The 11702-nt window shown below is 39.4% G+C and overlaps 1 protein-coding gene and 2 pseudogenes across 2 annotated transcripts in view; 1 reads left to right on the top strand and 2 right to left on the bottom strand.

Moving 5' to 3' along the window:
* nr3c1 (nuclear receptor subfamily 3, group C, member 1 (glucocorticoid receptor)) overlaps positions 1–11702 on the bottom strand; it is a 70555-nt gene that overhangs the window by 12489 nt on the left and 46364 nt on the right. The window lies entirely within an intron of this gene.
* Positions 1215–4245, top strand: LOC119889030 (annotated as a pseudogene).
* Positions 5146–11668, bottom strand: LOC119889033 (annotated as a pseudogene).

The following is an 11702-nucleotide window of genomic DNA, read 5'->3' as shown; positions in this document are numbered from 1 at the left end:
CACCTTATCATGCTCTGTCTGAGGTGAAGGGAAGTTAGTTTTCTTGTGCTCAAAGCATCCCAAAATTACATTTCAAAAACTCATAGACGTGAACATCAGGGTCAACACCATCATACAGTGTTTGCATCCCATCTCCAGTTCTTTCACTACTTGAGACATCAGCTCTGACTTAATTATTTATCCAGGATCATGGACATTCCCTTATTTAGAAAAAAGAAATAAACTGATAAAACTGTAATAATAATTCATGACCATACAGGCCTGCAATGTTCTCCTCCTTTTTGCCTCTAGTGTTGCTTTTCCTTGTGATGAATTTGATAATTATTTTCAAATGAATAAACAAAAGAAAAAGAAAAGACAAAATAATAGTATAGTAGTAAAAACACAATATTACTACCAGGGCGGAGGCAGACTTTCGGGGCTTAGCACAAAACTAAGGGGTCCAGGGTATGCTTCCCTGAGGAGATTCCCCCCCATTTAAGGCAGCTATAGTATATATATATATATGTATATATATATATATATATATATTTTTTTTTTTTTCAAACTGTTTGAGATGATAGAACGCCTAAAAATCTGTGCTCATTTGCATGATAGTTGCCCAGGAAAAGAAATCATCCTGTAGAGTAATATTTGAGGAACCATAACAACACAACAAATGTTCAGGATCACTCATTTTCACTCCTGCCACTGAAAAAGAGGCAAACATGGTCTGATTTTTTTAAAAGTTGTATAACATAGGTAGGGCATGAATTTGGTGTAAACAGCATTACTAATCTTAAAACCAGTTTTTTATTTTACTGTGCTGGAGTAGAGTTCACAGAATGAATGTTTATGAATCCATGCCATAATAAGTTGGGCTGCTCCACCAGTGCCAGGTAAATGTGGTCTTCAATACTCTGAACTGAATATTAACAACAGAAAAACATTTACTTGGCGCCTGAGGTTTACTCCTCCAGAAGAACACAAGTGACAGTGACACAAGTGAATGAAACAGACATTTGCCGGTCCAGCCAAAGCGAAGTTAGGGTTTATTTTAAAAACCTAAAAGATTTGCAACTTCTGAGAAAACATTCAGAGCATGAGCCCGATACGCCAACCCCCTTGTCTTTGATTACTACATTAAAAAAAAAAACAAGTTAGATTTGGGGTCTAGATTTGTCAGTGATCACACTCCATACAAATATCCCAGTTGAAGCTTGAGCCCAGGACGCGCATTCAGGTGCCAGTGTGATCTCTCCGCGCGCTCACGAGCATGTAAACACCTGACAGCAGGAGTCAGACCCCGCTGTTTATTTTTCATAGGCTCCTCTGCAAACCCCTCCTGTTGATCACGCAGCTGTTTCTTGCTAGCAGGATGACGGACGAAGAGTCGTTTGTATCAGAGGATCAGACTGTGGGAGACAGCGGCCTGCTGCAGGACTACAGGCGGCCTACTCGGCTTTACTGCATGAATGGCGGACATCACCTCCAGATCCTCCCCGATGGGACAGTGCAGGGCCAGAGGGATGACGGGGACGTTCACAGTAAGACTCCAGCACACCGCCCATTTTACATCCAGGTCAGGCCTATAGCATGATGCGTTCACTTCCTTTTACTGCAGGCGTGTCAGGTTCAAAGAGAAGGGAAACAGACCATTAAGTTCCCTCCATGGGGAAATGTGGCAGCCATTCACTGACATTTTAAAAGGGAAAATATGGGGCACCCCAGCATTGCACAGGACTATTTGACTTTGTTTAAAGTTCATTTTAAATGCAGTGCAAAAGTGCAGTTACATTTTGGGTAGGGTTACTTATAATTGCTTTATCATTAATGATATAAATTTACTGTCAAGCTTACTTTCCGCAGAATCTCTCTTATGTACTTCATGTAGGCTGTGCCCCACCCTCTATAGAAGTCTCAGACCAATCAAAACTATTGTTACTTGTCAAGTACTGTTGTAGTAACAATTCATTTAAATTCTCTGTCTAATACGCGAGTACATCCCTCTCAGATGCAGGAAAGACTGACAGGTTATTCTTTCTGTTTCACAAGACTCTTGACTAGCTGTCATTCAACTGAAGGGCAAATATATTTACATTTGTTCTTCTCTCCATCCATCTGTCAGGCAACTGAAGCTGAGGGCAAACAGCAACAGTGTTTGAAGTGACACAGAAATCTCAGATTTGTCGTTGCCGTTTTTCTCTTACCTGAGAAGAAGGTGACCCATGTCTTTAAAGGTGTCAGCTGCTGACGTGTTGTTTTTAAACTTTTCCCTCATTTAAGCTGTTTTAAAGCTCAAAGCTGTGGGCAGAGGCGTAGTGGTCATCCAGGGAACAGAAGCCGAGCGATATCTGGCCATGAGCGACAAGGGGCGATTGTACAGTTCAGTGAGTATCTACAGTGGACCTGATGATTGATGTGGTAATAAATCAGGAACCTACACTGGATTTAATGATGCAGGCATATGTTGATCATTTTATGAGGTTAATAACTAGGGTTGAGCAAGTACTCTGCTGAAACGGGTATCCAGTACATATAATGTACTTTGAGTACCATCAGAGTAAAATGTGTCAGCCTATCTCTTTTCTAATAAATAATACCTGTAGGAACTTCTGTAAACTTCTTATTATTGTGATCAAATATTGCTCTGAAGCTCGATTCTGAGGCTGTTCTGTTAATAGTTATCCTATAAATATAGCAATCTGATCAACTTATATCAATTTCAGGCATAAATGAACAACTTCTGGTTAGTCCCGCCCATGTCTGGTTTAAGCCCCTCCCACTCTGAATACAGATAATTTAGTTGGTTGAATGGATACAGATACAGATAATAGTGTCCTCGCTCATCCCTATTAACCACTCACTAATTTTCAAACTTTTAGCCTTAGACCAAAGTTGCCGCGAGCTGTCGCTGCTTGTTTTGTGTTTCTCTCTCAGCCCACAGTAAATGATGAATGTTACTTCCTGGAGAACTGGAGGAGAACCACTACAACACATATCTATCTCAGAAATATCAGGAGGGGAACTGGTACGTGGCTCTGAAAAGAACGGAAAAACTAAACTGGGTCCACGGACTCACATCGGACAGAAGGCCATCTTCTTTCTGCCCCGACATCTGTGAGCACACTTGTCCCAACACACACAGCGATACCTCAGCCCAAACGGATGTGAAGCTGCGGAGGGATTTTCTTCTGTTGAAAACACACGTATTTCCCCATATTAGTTCATGACACAGACCAGGAGACATGAAGAAGTGGTGTGAAAGTGGTTGATAATAATTATAATCATTAGGGAAATGACCAGCTGTTTTGTTAATGTGCATGTTGTCATCTTGTTACGCCCCATTTTATTTGGTAGCAGCTTTTCTTATTGCATGGGAAAAAATTTAAGGAATCATACAAGAAAACAGAAAGTTCGACTGAGCCAAGCAGCAGTGATTTGATTTATTGAATCTGAATGAGACTCAAGGTTCTTTTGAAATGGGGCATTTCAGATGATTTTGTAGGATGAAGGAAAAAACATTGAAAAATAATATTCTATTGTATTTTCTAATATACTTTATGTAGCATTATTTGCAAAAAACCCCTCTAGTATACTATTAGTTTGTACATTTTGTTGTTATCTAAATTGTTTATCATCTTAAAATAGTTTCCAGATGTCAATGACATTTGGTGGAAAGTCAGGCATGAGGCATGTGTGGACAGAGGCATGAAATCAAATTTAAATTGAAGGATCATTGTGATCCCTATTGTATTTGACTTGAATGAAAGATGATGAATCAAAGTGATTGAGACTGTTGCTGGCTTGCTTCGAGTTGTGCGCTTGAGTTCTTTAGTTGGACTTTTCTGCTCTCGCGAAGTAACATCTCGGCAGATAATAAGGGCAATAAACAGCTTGAAAGAGGCTGTTGAGTCATTTACCGCTCTGCAGGTGTGTCACAAGCTGAAACGGTGAAGTTTCACATTTTTCAGTTAAACTTTTGGCGCCACTAATGTGGCAAATTGCCCAGTGCACCATTAAACAAGCATAAAGACATTTGCTCTGTTGCAATCTTTAGACACACACTTTTAAAATAATGTATAATAACATTTTCCAAATAATGTAATTTTTATTATGGCATGGCATTACACATCATCAGAGCAGTTCTGAAAACCCAGGCTTGCTGGCACAGCAGTCAATAATCCAGACAACTGAGAAATGACGCATTGAAAGTGACATTTATTCAACACTAAATGTTTTCTGTACAATTTCATATCAATAAAACCTCAAGGTTGCAGCTCTACATCACATAGAAATAAGCATAATGGGTGTGTATCAAAGCCACAGCAGAAGTTTGAAGTTAACTGATAAGGCAAACAGTTCAGTTTGCAGGACCAGACTAAAATCCGTATGAACTCCTTCCCTTGACAACAATGGTTAGATTATCCTGACCATCCTGAAATGCCTCCAGATTATAAAACAGAAACAAACATGCATCATTCATTCCTTGTTTTACATGTCTGGAACCTAAAATGATGGGAACATCCTCTTGGGTTTAATTGGTTATGTTTCTAAAAGTGCACCTGCATACAACATTCCTTGATATAGAGAATAACTAACATCTTACACCTTATGAAGAAAGATAAAACAGATTTCCCTTCCCTAGCTGTGAATTAAATCTCAAGACAAAAACCCACCTGAAAATGGAATTTCAGTTCTTTTTATGCTCTTAGATAATTCGATCCAAATGTGAGAGGCGCGAGATCATAAACAGCTGAAATCCAGACAGCTTGAATGAGACGCCGACTCCACTGACTCACTGAAGAGTCAGCCCGTTACATCTAAATGAGCTTTTTAAAAGGACATGAACCAGTAAACGGAGCATAAACAAATCATCTTGGTTGTCATCACTGTTACAGTGGACCGTCTGGTTTCAGGGCTTATTCATGTTTAAGAACTCAAGCTTGATCATCTAAGATCATATTTGTGACCTCAATTCAATTTCCAGGGTGGATAGTTTGACCCGATTTCATGCACAACAAAACATTTAAACTTCTGACACATGGGCGTAATTTTGCTTTGCTGTTTCAATTGCAAGCATGTTATGTTTCATGATGACAATGCCCTCAATGAACAGTTTCTAACGACTTAAAAAGCAGCAGGCAACACTGCCCCTCCTGTCTTAAAAAAAAAGAGGATACTTAAAGCCAACAGGTGAGTGAAATTTGTGGTAATGTGTATATCAGCATTTACAGCCTAATGAAATCTTGCTTTTTAAGTGTATGTGGTATCTACAAACAGCCTCTAAGAGTCACAATAAAACTATGAAGTGAGATTAGTGCAGATTACAAAGTGTGTCGCATGCTATGGCAAGTCTACAGAGTGTTGTATTAATGGCTTCACATGTCACCAACATGATACTCTCCCTATTTATTGACCTTTAGGGCAGATGCATGCTCGTATGCTACCATCAAATTATATAAGGCATTACTTTACATTACAGACAGATGTAAATAGCACTTAACATTCGCCACTAATGAGTACATTGAGGGACTATTACTGTTAACCATTTCCCATTATTAAAGTTTCAAAAACAAAATATAACAAGTGATATAATTCCTGAATATTTTCATTGAGGGTTGTCTTCATCTATTACTCCTCTGGCCGATTTCTGGTGGAAATGTCTTCACTTGAAATTTTGAAACTCTTCACAGGAGTTGCCGCTTGTGTTGGTCATGTCCACTTCTTCCACATCCAACATCCTGAATGTTAAGGGAAGATGTACAACATCAAATCTATAAATGGACCTTGTCTTCAAAAGTATTGGTTTAATATTCAAGGATGTGTGAGGTCTCAGTTATTAACGTGCATGTAAACATAACTAGTGGCAAACAACAAACACTTTAAATTTAGGACTTTTCCTGTCAAAAATGGCTAAAATAGTTTAACTTAACACTTTGTAATTTTCTGTTATAAAAACCGTGTAAAAGCAAAAAACAGACCAACAAACTAATCAATTTGCTCCCTCAACTTCACAATGGATCACGCGTTTGTTATCAGTGACCTGTGACATCGTATTAATGTTAAGCTGTTTAACCTCCAAGGCAGAATTATACAGAGGCATGCTGTTTGTTATGTAGCACGAAGGGCATGGGGAACAGCTAACTCCACCAACTACACTGTCTGGCTTAAAAAAAAGAAAAAAGAAAGATGAAAAATCGAAGCAGCAGAGCCAGAGATGTTGTCCGATAAGCTCCCTCTGAGCCACAAAAGGCTTTACACAACTTTTCACCCACATATGCAGAAGTAAACAGCCTCTGATGTGTAAAATCGGTGTCGTTCCACTTTAAATGGTGCAGATGGCTCATTAGGGGACAGGTATGGTGTTAAATCTCTATCAGCTGATAAACAGCAACAGATAGAAGAGATGCTGTGATGCTGCACAGAGCCGTCAATTCAAGTCAGCCTAAAGCCCTGTGTAATGGGCCAATCAGGAATATGTTGACTGGTTTATTTACTAAAGAACATTTTAATGGTCATTTGACACGTACTAGGTAGGTAATGCCAAATATTTCTTTATAGATTTCTTTATTTTTTACAGAGTAAGCTGTAACTGCAGGCCTGTGTGCATGTAAACATCTCTAATGACAAACACAGCTTCCATGATGAGTGTGACCAGATGAACACACCTTACCCCTAATAGATGAAGAGTACCCTTGTTCGGGGGAGGGTGGCATAGGTGGGATCAGCCAGTTTACGCACTCTGGAGTAGTTAACAAAGCCTCTGATGAACAGCATGAAGCCTGAAGGGCAAAGAAAAGACATGTAATGCAATAAGTTAGAATCATACAATGCAAGATCATTGAAATTGTGGGAAAATAACTATTTAAAATACTATTTGTTTATAAAGTAATGTATCTCACTTACCCAGGGCCAGGAACACCCACCACAACCAGTATGCCCATCAAAGTAACCAGGGAAGTAGGTAGAAAACTGGAAGAAACATAACATAGTCCCTGTTAGACTGATTCTGATCCCACAAATGTCAGTTTTAGTCTTCCTGTAGAGAAACACAATGAATTAGTAATCCTGCACCTTCACTGCTAGTGGCGAATATTCACTAAATGGCTCTTACCCTGACAATAAGAACCCATTTGATGAGGGACAGGCCGAAGCCAGAGATGGCTCCGTATCGGCCGGCTGCTGATGTCGTCAAACAGAACGACAAGAAGAAGCCGATCCAGTTGAAGAGGAATGCCACTGGTGACAAAAAAAACAAACAAAACATTAACCCATAAATTGATGATGCTGATCAAACTGGCTTGGGCTGGGAAAACTTTTGTGAGTGTACTGGCATTTGCACCCAGTGCAGTATTTAAAAGCCTTTGATAATATGCCAAATTCACTTTAAAAATAGTATACCAGAGCCCTTATTTGAGAGCAACTACACAACAAATGTTAAATGAAGGGAGAGTGCACATTTTCCATCTTCAGTGACCAGATTTACACATGATACACATGACTAATAACCATATGGTTACAAGCCAGCTCTGTGCAAGTGAACCTGAAAGTCAGTTTACTCTTTTAGAAAAAAAAAAAAAAACAACAACAACAAAAAAAAAAAAACTGTCCACTAGTCAACCGTTGAAATGTTCAACAAGTTCTTACTGAAGAAAGTGAGCATGAAGATGCCATCATTTCCTATTCGCAGCTGATCAGCATCTTCAAAGTCATCCCTGGCCACAAAGTGTCCTCCTGCACAGATACATTTCAATAACATTTGGTTTATTTTGATGCTTTGTTTGAAAACTCGTGTGTTAGTACATGACAAGGCAATTAGTAATTACGAATATTTCTAAATTAGATCAATCTACCGTGATTCTTCCAGTGACCAGGGGAATGGCTGCCTCTTCTTTGTTTCTCTCAGCTTCATCATAGGAGGGCAGAGTGGTGGCAACACTGTAGGATGGAGGGTTGGGAAATCTTCCTCCATCTTCCTTGTATTCAAAGAAAGCTGTGGAGGTGACAAGCACGTGACTAGTCATTCTCAAAATAAACTCTTCTAAATAATAATAATAATAATAATAAATAAACTCCTGAGCATGGCTGACATATAAAAAATGATTTGTCATCAGACTGGGCTACACTACTGTCACTGCATCTGTAAAGTTGTTTTATCTTAGTGGAAACGATAGGGTGACAAGGTGAAAATGTCAACGACTGACCAAGTAACATGAATATTAATGTTATTTCTTGAAGTTAAATGGTATGTGCAATGTTAACAGTGATGTTTGACCCATTTCATTAGAGTTTGGACTCATTTAGTGTACCTTTTTTACAGTTTTCATTACCCCACTATAAAGCTGGACTTTTGCTGTGTTCCATTTGACAAGGAAAATCAGAATTTCCAAATTCCCAGTCGGAAATTTCAACAGACATGTTATGTGTTTCTATGTGCAAAGTACAGAGTAATGCATTGTTATCAACTGGTTTTGCTAGCAATGGCTAGAGGCGTCCATCTTTGTTTCAGACTCAAATCTGTTCTTGTACTGGAATACAGTCAAGCTCCGACTTCTGAGGTAACTGCAGCATAAGTAACAATATCTCTTTTTTTTCTTACAAATTTCAGCTTTTGCAAAAGAGTAGCAAATGATAAAAGATGTGTTGGACTGAATTTACTTCCTCCTAAGAAAATCTATCATTTATAACTGTGGCAGATATTTACAGACAGAAAAAACACCACTTTGATCTTCTTTGAATACACTATTATATGGCATCTACACTAACAGACACAGATAAATAGACAGTCATAAATAACTGAAAGCAATTTTCTGAACGAGTGTTGGGAAGGGGGGGTGGGGGGTAAACAGAAGGAAGAAAGGCATTAGTAGCATGTGCGACTATTTCTCTTTCTGTTCTATCCAATACAAGAAAAGACTTATCTGGGTCATTTGGCAGCTATCCAGAATGCTTCTTTGTGTTGTCCGAACACAAACAACACTGGACAGATCAATGGACTCGCCCAGGAAGAGCTCATGGCTACACACACTTATGCAATGCGTTGACCTATGCCCTCTTAAGAAGGGAGATTAGAAGCATCAGACCTTTCTAAAAGGCCCTGCACACAGCCCTTTACATTATTCATCCTAAGGCCAACAGTGTAGGACAAATTAGAGTAGAGGATTGACAGAACTATATACACATATTCAAGTACTGTGGTAAGTACTTGAATAAGTACTTCATTTTGTGAGATTTCAGTGGGAAATATTCCTCTTAACCTTCTTTTGAATATTTCTCTGATGGCTGTGGTCACTTTTACTTTTCAACGTGTTTTAAATGCATTGCCAAATTATTCTTGCAAAGTATGAACATCTCTGAAAGCTATGCACTGTGGAAAGAATTGTTCGGCACAGCGATCACTTTCGCTTCTTAGGCACATTTCACTCCACTTGTACACTTCACACTGCTTTTGGATGCAGGACGTTTCTACTTGTTTCTACATAATAGATATATGTTTACATTGACCTGTCTTTGCTCAACTTTGTTTTTTAGCCGTATGTCTATTTCTATCTACCTATAAATTGTTCTTGGAAGTGTGAGTACATTGAGAGCAATGAAAAATTAGACTGAAACTCCTTTAATATGTACACATACTTGGCCAATAAAGCCGATTCGGATGTTACTTTTAAGTGAGAATTTGTATGTAGTGGCACTGAAAATTGTAGATTTAAATAGTTCTTCCACTTCTAAGGCCCCATCCACACTACTGCGTTTTCGTTTTAAAATGGAGACCTTTTGCTACGTTTGCACATCGGGTCCAGACTAAAATGGCAAAAACGAAGACCTGAAACGGAGAAGTTTGAAAATGCTGCCAACCCCGTTTTTTTCCGCACATAACACAGCCTACACTGTGTATGTCGCCGTATTTACTTTGCAAAGACTCCCAGTCTGTTTTCTACCACTAAAGCCGCTTTTAATTCCTGTGTTACGTTCAGTAACAGTCCCAGCTCGTTATTGGTCCATGCAAAATAAAATCTGGTGTGGTTCTTCATCTGTGGTACTTTATTCTTTCGCCAAATCTTCTGTAACTACGGAACAGACCATCTGCTTCATGTTTACACTGGCACACGCATGCCCAGTGTATGTGAACGGCCACTAGATATGCGTTTTCAGTCGTTTTAGTATAGATGGAGATCAACTCTGATAAACAGCTAAAACACTGGTGTGGAGGGAGAACATATTCGATTTCGAGTCTTTGTTTTTAACCTAAAATGGAGTAGTGTAGATGGGGCCTAAGTTGTGCTTGTTATCTGACAGTATTTGATGGGAGATGTGAAGGTTGCTAACCTGCATTTGCTGCAGCAATGCTGCTGTAGGGGGGTGGTGCGTCCTGGGCAGGACCCTCCTGGGATGACTGGGCGGGCTCCTCCTCATTCACCAGCTGAGAAAATGTAAATGAATGACATCACAACTTATACTTAAATTACACCTTTTAGGAAAACCACCAAGTAGCCCTAGGCAATATGACAATATTTATATGTCATGAGATAATAGATATTTGTCAACCGCATGGTAGCCATCCCAGCAGGATTTCTGGTTGAATTAGGCCATTATTAAGACTATATTGTAAATTATTGAGAGGGACTGATTTATGGAAATACTGAATGTACAGGTTGTATTTTTTTACATCTGCCAGATAATACTAGACTAATTTTGTTCCACTAATCTCATTTTTTAACAGCAATGTGACATTACAAGATGATAACTAAAAAAGTAAAATAAAATGGTGCCGACTCGTTAAAGAGTAACAGTGAAGTAGCATTGATGTCGCACTTGTGTAATGTACTGTGCAACAAGTGGTCATGATAGATTTGTCTGCAACCAAACATTTCTCCAAATGCGAAAGGTTAGCTGCACACTGTTTCTATCAGTGCTAACTCAGTCAAATCTGATACACAATCAAAACTACACAGAAACAAAAATATATAATATAATATATAAACTGTGCACTCGTGACTTCACGCAGCATCTGCATATGTCGATAAATTAGCAGGTTGCACCTTCACTTTAGTATTTCGATGCTGTTCTGTCTCTGGAGCTGAAGTTAGTGACAGGCTGGGCTGGCCACTGATCCAGGACCGTAAGGTAGTGTGAGGATTTTGGTCAAAGGCTAGACAAAGTGAAACTAATACAGCGTCCCTGTTCAGGCCAGGCCAGTACTTGCTAACATTACGAGTAACTAACTAGCTGCTAAATGAAAATGGGTCACACAGGCTAATGCTTTGATTTATATGTGACGAGAGTATGATCATTAATTTAAGTTTATTTCAGTGTCAGAAAGTAGGTTTGATGCACCTTAATCTTATTCACAAACTCGGGCCCCCGCCCGCAAACAAATTACGGCTGAGCTCGTTGTTTTCCTCACAGTGACAGGCTAACGTAAGCTGACTGGGCAGAAGCTAATGCTAACTGTTAGCTACAGCTTAGCGTGCACGCAAACTGTTACATACCTCTTGATATCTGACGTTGCTGTTTTGTTCTGCCATCGCGGAAGGAGCGAAATATTTAAAAAGCCGCTTTCCACTTCAGCTGTGAAGATGTGTTAAGTAAAATGAATCTCGCCAGGCAAGTTGTAAAGGTAACGCTGCCTCCTAGTCGGCCATCTCCTTCCTTGACGCCCTGTCTGTATCAGGCTCCGGCGCTGCCTTCAAGCGCTGTCGGAATATTCGAGCATGCGTTTA

Source organism: Micropterus salmoides, unplaced genomic scaffold, assembly GCF_014851395.1.
Source record: "Micropterus salmoides isolate LMB-PRFRI ecotype aquatic unplaced genomic scaffold, ASM1485139v1 Ms_hic_scaffold_5, whole genome shotgun sequence".
Taxonomy (NCBI): domain Eukaryota; kingdom Metazoa; phylum Chordata; class Actinopteri; order Centrarchiformes; family Centrarchidae; genus Micropterus; species Micropterus salmoides.
This window is presented reverse-complemented; position numbering and strand designations above follow the sequence as displayed.